Source organism: Mus pahari, chromosome X (assembly GCF_900095145.1).
Source record: "Mus pahari chromosome X, PAHARI_EIJ_v1.1, whole genome shotgun sequence".
NCBI lineage: Eukaryota > Metazoa > Chordata > Mammalia > Rodentia > Muridae > Mus > Mus pahari.
The window spans coordinates 42,365,863-42,374,772 of record NC_034613.1 but is presented as its reverse complement, the minus strand read 5'-3'; the positions used below and the strand labels follow the sequence as shown (position 1 = coordinate 42,374,772).

The 8,910-nt window shown below is 42.8% G+C and overlaps 1 long non-coding RNA gene across 1 annotated transcript in view; it reads left to right on the top strand.

Annotated features, from left to right (window-relative positions):
- Window positions 1-581, top strand: part of LOC110313332 — a 16,936-nt gene extending 16,355 nt beyond the window's left edge. The window contains exon 3 of the long non-coding RNA XR_002380100.1: window positions 495-581. This is a non-coding gene — a long non-coding RNA (uncharacterized LOC110313332). The remainder of the gene's footprint in view (window positions 1-494) is intronic.
- Window positions 582-8,910: the final 8,329 nt, after the last annotated feature.

Genomic DNA, 8,910 nt, shown 5'->3' with positions numbered 1-8,910 from the left:
TGGCCTAATCGGCCATCATTAGGAAGAGAGGCCCCTTGGTCTTGCAAACTTTATATGACCCAGCACAGGGGAAAGCCAGGGCCAGGAAGCAGGAGTGGGTGGGTTGGGGAGCAGGGCAGGGGGAGGGTATAGGGGACTTTTGGGATAGTATTTGAAATGTAAATGAAGAAAATATCTAATTAAATAATTTAAAAACAAAACAAAACAAAAACAAAAACCTGGGTCTTGACTGGCTGCTCCGAAAAGCCATCTTTGCATTGTTCCCAGGTCATGCTCCGCACTCACTGCAGCCAACTTCGCCTCCCACTGCCTCCTCCAATGTGGACTCCAGACTCAGGCAGCTTTTTCCGCTAGGGTCCTTGAACTCGATTAATTCGTCACTTGCGGCATTGGATCACCGGCGTGCCCCACCATATCAGACGCGGCAGTGGACACCAGCTCTGAGATCACCACCAAGGACTTGAAGGAGAACAAGGAAGTTGTTGAGGAGGCAGAAGAGATGCACCTGCCAATGGGAACGCTCAAAATGAGGAAAATGGGGAGCAGGAGGCTGTCAATGAGGTAGATGAAGAAGAGGAAGAAGGTGGGGAGGACTAGAAGGAGGAGTCGGAGGAGGAGTCGGAGGAGGAGTCGGAGGAGGAAGGTGACGGTGAGGAAGAGGATGAAGATGAGGAAGCTGAGGCTCCTACGGGCAAGCGGGTAGCTGAGGATGATGAGGATGACGATGTTGACACCAAGAAGAGGAAGACTGATATGGATAGCTAGACAGAAAAAGGAAAAGTAACCTTACACACCGTGACCTATTCACCCTCCACTTCCAGTCTCAGAATTTAATCGTGGTCACCTTAGAGAAGGCTCTGCCCGCCTACAGCGGGCAATGTGACCCACAGATGACATGTGTGCTCTCCACCACCCCACCAAAACCACAACATGACCTGGCAACATGGGAGGAAAAAGGAACCAGAACTTCCCAGGCCCTGCTTTTGGGGAGGGTATGGGGAACTTTCGGGATAGCATTTGAAATGTAAATAAAGAAAATAATAAAAAAATACTTTAAAAGGAAATTTTATCTGTATTTTTATTTACATTTTATATTTTTGTACATATTGTTAGGGGTTAGTCATTTTTAATGATAACGGGTGACCAAACCAGCCCTTCAGAGCATTTCTGTCCTACTTCAGACTTTACTTGTGGTGTGACCATGTTCATTATAATCTCATAGGAGAAAGAAAAAAAACCTGTAAAATAAAAAACAAAAACAAAAACTCTTATTCTGAGCATTCCAGTAACTTTTTTGTGTATGTACCTAGCAGTACTGTAAGTAGTTGGTTTGTATGAGATGATTAAAAAGGCCAAAGATAATTTTTTTCCTTTTTCTTTTGTCTATGAAGTTGCTGGGTTGTTTTTTGTTTGTTTTGTTTTTGCCTTTTTGATGTATGTGTGAAACAATGTTCAATAATCCAATAATAAACTGGAATTTTGTTTTGCTGAGTTGTTCTAAAAAAAAACTGGATCTTACAAAACATTGGCTAACCTCAAACTCCTTGATGTAGCCAGGGATGAACTAGAACTTCTCATGCTTCTGCCTCTGTAACCTGATGCTGTGATTACAAGCACAAAACCCCACTTGGTGCTAGGAATCGAAATGAGGGTCTAAGGAATGCTAGGTGAATACTCTGCCAACAGAGCTACATCCCCTTGAGCTCTGATTCTAAGCCCATTCATTACATTATATTCTCAAAAAAGAGAAGTACCAGGAAACAGGAATGGTGGCAGTAGCAAATTTCTTTGCATCTGCAGAATCCAGCCATGTGATTAAATGACATCTGAATATCATCTTCTGTGGGGTCATTATTTCCAGTGCTCATGGATTAGGGAGACTGCAATAAAATGAGTGGACCTAACACTAATATCTACACTTTAATAATTTCAGTAGTCATTGCTTTGTATTTTCAAAAGTCGTTTCTATTCTTTTGCCTTTAGGATGGTTATATACATTGCCATTGAGAACCAGAGATCTTCCAGAAAAATTATCTTCAGCAACTTGTTCTATCGGCAGAAAAACTGAAGTTGGTGGTCATTCTATTATGACCCAAAGCAGGAGCAACAAGTGAGGTCTCTGTACTTGCAGGTCAGCATCTATGTTATACCACCTCTGTTTTCTTGACTCTTTGTACAACTGGTTTCAATACTGTTTAGTTCAAGAAAGCTTGATAAACAATCACGAAAGTTCCATTTCCATTTGCTTATGATGTTTGGAAATCAGGATATTGAAGGAGTCAAGTTCCTCAGTCCTCTGCATAAATCAGTCTCAGGTTGTCTTCCTGTCTTTGGCATCATTGTCCTTTGTCTCTGCGCTTCTGGTCCTAGGTTTTTTTCTATACAGGAATAGCAGGACTTACCTTATGTGGTAACAGTGAGGCTGAAGCAGGTAAATGCCCTTGCAGTAATGTGAGCATCACAGCTAATAAAATGTAACTGTAACTGACCTGAGGATGTAGCTCAGTTGGTAGAGTGCATACATAAAATCCTGGGTTTGATCCCTAGCATCCCACAAAAACTGGATGTCGTGAATACCTTAATCCTAGCACTTAGGAGGTGGAGGTAGGAATGCCCCCCACCCCCCACCCCCCAAAAAAATCAAGGTTATCCTCAGCTACATGCAGACTCTGAAGCTTGGATCAATGTTCTCTGTGAGCTTTTAGAAGTTTGGTCTTATGGTTAATTTTATATTAGCTTGACACAAACTGTGGTTATTTGGGAAGATGGAGCCTTAACTGAGAAAATGTTTCTAGCAAATTGGCCTATGGGCAAGCCTGTGGTAGGTTTTCTTAATTGATGGTTTATGTTGGAGGGCCCGGATCACTGTGGATGTGCCATCCCTGGGCTGGTGGTCCTGGGTTCTAGAGGAAAGCAGGGTGGGCAGGCCATGGGGAACAAGCCAGGAAGCCTTCTGCATCCTCTCCTGATTCCAGGTCCCTGCCCTGTTTAAGTTCCTGCCTCAAACTTCTTCGATAATGGACTAAGTCATGGGACTTGGTCATGGTATTTTATCACAGCAATAAATAACCTAAGACACATGCTGAGAAAATAAAAAGATGCCAGGTTGAACCGTTGGCTAGGAGTATTCCGAGATCTGAAAGCAGCAACATAGGTAAAGTGCAAATACTGCCTCAAGTCCACCTCTGCCACCAACAGGAAGGGAATACTATAGACTACATCTTAGAGGCTGTCATTGAATGTATAAATGTGTGTGAAGTTATCTTAATCGTTTTGGAGGCAGAGTTGGATTTGTTTTTGTGCATTCAAATCTGCAAGTGCTATGCCAAAATATGAGAAATCCACCTGTAGAAGACTCTTATATAATTTGTTTTCATTAGAATTTATTGGTTTATGTGATTCTTTTAGTTCTCAGTGTTTGTGCCCATGGAAACCTGGTAAGGCAAAAGTGCTACTGGCTTACTTCTTGCTGATATTTAATATGCTCCTCCTGACTTGGTGTTGCTAATTCCTGAAGAAAGACACACTAGGAAACCTTTCCCACATTTCTATTTAAGCTTAAATAGACTCTCTCTCTCTCTCTCTCTCTCTCTCTCTCTCTCTCTGTGTGTGTGTGTGTTTTCACAGTGTCCATCTGGAAGAGGTCAAAGGATAGCTTATGGAAATCATTCCTCCTTTATCTGGGTCCCGAGGCCACTAGGCTTGCATGGCAAATGCCTTTACCCACTGCGCCATAGTCTTAATAATATTTTTTACAAATTCTATGAGATTTTTATGCAATATATTTTGATCATATTTACCCCTGCAACTCCTCATGATCCACCTCCAATCGCCCTACCACCCAACTTCATGTTCTCTTTTAAAAAAATATTTTAAAATGTTAATTGAAATATAATTATTACATCATCTCCTTCCATTGAGTCCAATTGGCACTGCGCAAATTCAGGTGTGGAGCATGCCCTTGAGAATGGTTGACCTACCAGGGGTCACATGTTAGGTAAAGCTAACTCTCCCATTCCCAGCATCTATCAATTGCCAATAGCTCTTCCACTACTGGTGTGATTTCTTGCCCCACCATGGTAGGATTTTGTCTGGCTTGAGCTTCTGCAGGTTTTGTGCATACTGTCAATTCATATCTACTATTGCTTTCTACTCACTCACCACTTCTTTTCTACTTGTATTTTTATTTTTTATTAATCATTTTATTCATTTACATTCCAGTTTTCCCCTCCACAAACCCCCTATCTCACATCCCCCTCCCCTTCCCTCTATGAGGGTGCTCCTCCACCCACCTACCAACTCCTGCCTCCCACCACCTGCTTCCTGGCTTTGGCATTCCCCTACACTGGGGCATCAAGCCTTCACAGGACCAAGGGCCTCTCCTCCCATTGATGCCAGACAAGGCCATCCTCTGCTACATATGCAGCTGGAGCCATGGGTTGCTCCATATATATACTCCTTGGTGGCTTAGTCCCTGGGAGCTCTGGGGGATCTGGTTGGTTGATATTGTTGTTCTTCCTATGGGGGTTCCAATCTCCTTCAGCTCCTTCAGTTCTTCCCCTATCTCTTCCACTGAGATCCCCAAGTTCAGTTGACTGTGAGTATCTGTGAGTATCTGCATCTGTATTGGTCCCAACACTATTGGTGATGCCAAGAAGCGCTTGCTGACAGGAGCCTGGTATGGCTGTCCCCTGAGAGGTTCTGCCAGTCCCTGACTAATACAGATGATGAGGCCACCACTTCTTGCTCTCAGAATCTTTGCACTCTCTCCACTGGAATGATCTCTGAACCTCAAGCAGAAGGAGTATTACATAAACAATGGTAGCTGTCCCATTTAAAGCTGAGCTCCCCTCCCCCTTTCTTGTTCTTTAGACTATAGCCAGTTGTGAATTTCTGTGTTAGTTGCCATTTACTAAAAATAGAAGTTTTCTAATGAAGATTTAAAAATGTACTAATCTATGGCAAGAATGGTAATCATTAGGACTCATTTAGGTACCATAGCCATTTAACACAGTGCTTCTCAACAACTGGGTCATGACCCCTTTAGGAGTCAAATGATTTCCAGAGTGGTTGTACCAGTTTGCAATCCCACCAGCAATGGAGGAGTGTTCCTCTTTCTCCACATCCTCCCCAGAATCTGCTGTCAACTAAGCAGATGATCTTAGCCATTCTGACTGGCGTGCGGTAGAATCTTGGGGTTGTTTTGATTTGCATTTCCCTGATGACGAAGGATGTTGAACATTTCTTTAGGCAATTCTCAGCCATTTGATATTCCTTGGTTGAGAATTCTTTGTTTAGCTCTGTATTCCATTTTTAATAGGGTTATATGGTTCTCTGGAGGCTAACTTCTTGAGTTCTTTGTATATATTGAATATTTGTGGGGCAACCGGCTATGCACAGACAGACAGGTCTCCAGTCGAGCTGAGGTCTTGAACCCGGGTAGTACCTGGTTGCCCCACAGATATTAGCCCTCTATCAGCTGTAGGGTTGGTAAAGATCTTTCCCCAATCTGTTGGTTGCCGTTTTGTCCTATTGACAGTGTCCTTTGCCTTACAGAAGCTTTGCAATTTTATGAGGGCCCATTTGTCGATTCTTGATCTTACAGCACAAGCCATTGCTGTTCTGTTCAGGAAAATTTCCCCTGTGCCCATGTGTTCCAGGATCTTTCCTACTTTCTTTTCTATTAGTTCCAGTGTCTCTGGTTTTATGTGGAGATCCTTGATCCACTTGGACTTGAGCTTTCTACAAGGAGATAAGAATGGATTGGTTTGCCTTCTTCTGTGTGCTAACCGCCAATTGAACCAGCAAGAATGATTTGTTGAAAATGCTGTCTTTTCCACTGAATGCTTTTAGCTCCTTTGTCAAAGATCAAGTGACCATAGGTGTGTGGGTTCATTTCTGGATCTTCAGTTCTATTACATTGATCTACCTGTCTGTCACTGTACCAGTACCATGCAGTTTTTATCACTATTGCTCTGTAGTACAGCTTAAGGTCAGAGATGGCGATTCTACCAGAGTTTCTGTTATTGCTGAGAATAGTTTCCACTACCCTGGGCTTTTTGTTATTCCAGATAAATTTGAGAATTGATTTTTCTAATTTGGACCTGTGTACTCAGCTATACCACTCCTGGGCATATACCCAGGAGATGCTCTAACATGTAATAAGGACACATGCTCCACTACATACACGCTCCACTACATTCATAGCCATATTTATAATAGCCAGAAGATGGAAAGAACCCAGATATCCTTCAACAGAGGAATGGATGCAGAAAATGGGGTACATTTACGTAATGGAGTACTACTCAGCTATTAAAAACAATGAATTCATTAAATTCTTAGGCAAATGAAACTAGAAAATATCCTGAGTGAGGTATCCAAATCACAAAAGAACACACAAGATATACTGTCACTGATAAGTGAATATTAGCCCAGAAGCTTGGAATACCCAAGATAAGATTCACAGACCAAATGAAGTTCAAGAAGAAGGAAGACTAAAGTGTGTATATGCTGGTCCTTCTTAGAAGTGAGGAACAAAATACCCAAGGGAGGAGATACAAAGTGTGGAGCAGAGACTAAAGGAAAGACTATCCAGAGACTGCCCTGCTGGGGATCCTTCCCACACAGGGGGATCTACCCCACATAGTCACCAAACCCAGACACTATTTTGGACACTAACAAGAGCTTGATGACAGGAGCCTGATATAGCTGTTTCTTGAGAGACTCTGCCAGTGCCTGACAAATACAGAGGTGGATGCTCTCAGCCAACCATTGGACTGAGCACAGGGTCCCTAATGGAGGAGCTAGAAAAAGGACCAAAGAAACTGAAGGGAGTTGTAGCCCCATAGGAGGGACAACAATATGAACCAACCAGTACCCCCAGAGTTCCCAGGGACCAAACCACCAACCAAAAAGTACACATAGAGGGACTCATCACTCCAGCTGCATATGTAGCAGAGGATGGCCTAGTCGGTTATCAATGGGAGGAAAGGCCCTTCTTCCTGAGAAGGCTTGATGCCCTAGTGTAGGGGAATGCCAGGATAGGAAGTGGAAGTGAGTGTGTTAGTAAGCGGGGGAGAGGGGATGGAATGGGGGTTTTCTGGGGGGAATTCAGGAAAGGGAATAACATTTGAAATGTAAAGGAAGAAAGTATAAAGTTTGGAGCTGAGACTGAAGGAAGAACCATCCAGAGACTGCCCCATCCAGGGATCCATCCCATAAACAACCACCAAATCCAGACACTATTGCATATACCAACAAGATTTTGCTGACAATAAAAATATATTGCTGTCCTGATATAGTTATCTCTTGTGAGGCTATGCCAGTACATGGCAAATACAGAAGTGGATGCTCATAGTCACCTATTGGATGGAACACAGGGTCCCCAGTGGAGGAGCTAGAGAAAGTACCCAAGGAGCTGAAGGGGTCTGCAGCCCTATAGGAGGAACAACAATATGAACTAACCAGTACCCCCCCTCCCAAGCTTGTGTCTCTTACTGTATATGTAGCAGAAGATGGCCTAGTTGGCCATCAATGGGAGGAGAGGCCCTTGGTCTTGGGAAGATTCTATGCCCCAGTATAGGGGAATGCCAGGGCCAGGAAGTGAGAGTGGATTGGTTGGGGAGCAGCGGGAGGGGGAGGGTATAGGGAATTTTTGGAGAGGAAACTAGGAAAGGGGATGGCTAGGAAAGGGGATAGCATTTGAAATGTAAATGAAGAAAACATCTAATAAAAAAATAGGAGTCAAATGACCCTTTCACAGGGGTCACTTAAAACCATCAGAACCCACAAGTATTTACAGGGCAATTCATAACATTAGCACAATTTCAGTAATGAAGTAGCAACAAAAATAATTTTACGGTTTGGGTTACCACAATATGAAGTGACAGCGTTAGGAAGGTTGGGAAGTACTGACTTAGCTAGGGCCAATGACCTATCTAACCACAGATCCTTGACACAGATGATGTCAGGCATAGGGCCCATCTTGTGAAGTTGGACTTCAATTCATTCAGAACATGTTTGGGTATGCGCATAACGTCAAGTATGTATGGGCGACACACGGGTGAAGCATACAGAGGTCAGAGGACACTTGGCAGGAATCAGTTATTTACTTCCACCACATAGGCATCAATTCTGTTCTGTCATATGTGTTCTAGGGATCAGACTCATATCATTAGGCTTAACAGTAAGGGTATTTACCCGCTGAGCCATCCTGCAGGCTTCCTGGCTGTTTCTGTAGATTGAGCTGATTGTTGTTTTGAACTCCTATGGTGATACTGTAACTGTTGGTGGGAATATAAAATGACATAGCAACTAGAAAAATGCTAATGAGATTTCTTAAGAGATTGAAAAAGGTGTCATGAGTGAGATATGCTGGAAACATTGACTGGCACATTTGTGTTTGTAAAACATTACAATTTAATGACTAACAATGAACTCAAAGACTATAAAAATGTCTTTAGCTTTAATTTACCAAATAATACTGATTTAGCTTGGTAATCATGACATTTGACAATCACAAGTTCTTTTATTTCTATCTTACTTAATGATTTTCATTTTTATATTTGTTTGCCTTTAATTAGCACACAAAGTAATGGGTTTCATAATGGCAGTTTTATACATACGTTGTTTCTGTTGTTCTTTCTCGGGTACTCTCCCTGGCTGCCTTGGCTTCCTTGTTCTCAACTAGTTATCTAGGCTCCTTCTCAATTTCAGCTAGTCTTCCGGTAGTACTATGTCCAGTTTTCTGAGGAACCACCAGGCTGATTTCCAGAGTGGTTGTACAAGCTTGCAATCCCACCAGCAATGGAAGAGTGTTCCTCTTTCTCCACAACCTCGCCAGCATCTGCTGTCACCTGAATTTTTTATCTTAGCCATTCTGACTGGTGTGAGGTGAAATCTCAGGGTTGT